Genomic DNA, 2236 nt, shown 5'->3' with positions numbered 1-2236 from the left:
CACAGCAGACCCCCCACTTGCAGGAGCTCACAAATCTAGCGGCCACAGCATCACCCGCACCATCAGGGTCTGCAAGACCCACAGGCCCCTTGGCGAACGCAAGCCACCATCCAGGAAGCCTCAAGTATAGCGTTATGGGGTGTATGCGCTACCTGGCTGCTGTCCAGCGTTTACATGCGCTTTGTGGGGTGAGTTCTGGGTTCGGCCGTTTCCGAGCTTGGCGCACTCGCCCCTATTGGGGGGAGAGAGCGTACCGGGGTCGGAAGGAACCGGCGAGCTCGGAGCCCGCTCCCCGGACAGCACGCCAAATACACATACCTTTACTACCCCTGCTATTTTTATTATCTGCACAGGTGAACTCGTGAACCCTGCTTTTGTTATTTACTTGAAGATTCTAAACCAAAAGTGATAATTAACTTAACGCCGCTAGCATAGCAATAGCGTGTTAGCTTGCTTTATGTTTACACTGTGGAATATCATCTTGCCTATGGTTTGTCTTGTGTGCTAACTGTTTCTCTTTTTAAGCGAGTGTACTACGATTCATCGAGCAACATTGGTAAATTGGAATTGCACTTCAAACCCGGTGAGTTATGGCTTCTATTCCTATTATTGTTACTTGCACCTCATGTCATATGTTTAGCTTAGCCTACTCTGTCAGTTGCAAGTGTTTTATATGCGATAACTGCAGGGAAATAGTTAGGCTGACAGAGAAGATCTTAGAATTAGAGTCTCGCATCCGATCGTTATCTGAGGATAGTAAGAGTGTAGGGACCATAGAAAACACTTAGGATGTGAGCAACATTAGTGCACACAGCTCAGTTCTGGTTGAAAATCCCCCGCAGCTGGGAAACTTCGTGACTGTGGGACAGCGTAGTCGCAGGACAAAACATCACTCGACCGTTCCGATTACAGTCTCGAACAGGTTTGCCCCGCTCAGTGACGCACCGACTGAGAAACCTGCTGAAAGTGCCCTAGTTATCGGTGATTCTATTGTTCGGAACGTTAACATAGAGGCACCAGCCACCATAGTCCAATGTTTACCGGGAGCCCGAGCGCCTGACATCAAGTCAAATTTAAATGTGCTGGCTAAGGCTAATCGTAAATTCAGTAAGATTGTTAATCACGTCGGCACAAATGATGTTCGACTCCATCAATCGGAGATCACAAAAGATAATATTAAAGAGGTTTGTGAGCTCGCAAGCACGATATCAGACACTGTAATATTCTCTGGCCCCCTCTGCTTATCGTGGTGATGAGATTTATAGCAGATTATCATCACTAAATGGCTGGTTGTCTGAGTGGTGCCTGCAGAATGATATAGTTTTTATAAACAACTGGAAGAGTTTTGAGGGCAGACCTGACCTGTTGAAACGAAAAATGGAGCGCAACTTTAAGAAAACTAAATTAGAGGTATTTCGTACAGCATGTAAGGATGGTATTCGAAAATACAGGAAAGCCCTAAAGACTTCTAGATCCGCCTACTTTTCATCACTAATAGAAGAAAACCAGCACAACCCAAGGTTTTTATTTAACACAGTGGCTAAATTAACAAAAATTAAATTGTCAGTGAATTCTGATCCTGTATATCAGCATAGCAGTGATGAATTTCTGAACTACTTCACATATAAATCCAAGATATTAGAGAAAAAATTATAACAATGCAATCAGAAGTGAAACCCGCTGAACAAACTAACTACAGCGCCCCTAAGGAGATAATGCAATTATTTAATACCGTAGATCACGATGAGCTGTCTAAAATCATTAGATCATCTAAATCAACAACATGCATGTTAGACCCTATACCTACAAATCTACTGAAAGAGATGCTCCCAGAAATTATAGATCCTATTCTTGGTATTATTAACTCATCTCTGACATTGGGACATGTGCCTAAAGCATATAAGGTGGCTGTTATAAGGCCCCTTGTCAAAAAACCCCAACTCGACCCTAGAGAACTAGGGAACTACAGGCCTATATCGAATCTACCTTTCATATCTAAAGTTCTGGAAAAAGTAGTTTCAACTCAATTATGCTCCTTCCTCCAAAGGAATGACATCAATGAAGAATTCCAGTCTGGATTTAGAGCATGTCACAGTACAGAGACTGCTTTGATCAGAGTTACAAATGATCTGCTATTGGCGTCTGACCGAGGTTGTATCTCGTTATTGGTGCTGCTAGACCTTAGTGCTGCATTCGATACCATTGACCACAGCACACTCCTACATAGACTCGAAAA

This window comes from Triplophysa rosa, unplaced genomic scaffold, assembly GCF_024868665.1.
Source record: "Triplophysa rosa unplaced genomic scaffold, Trosa_1v2 scaffold74_ERROPOS99619, whole genome shotgun sequence".
NCBI lineage: Eukaryota > Metazoa > Chordata > Actinopteri > Cypriniformes > Nemacheilidae > Triplophysa > Triplophysa rosa.
Note: the sequence above shows the minus strand (reverse complement) of the source record.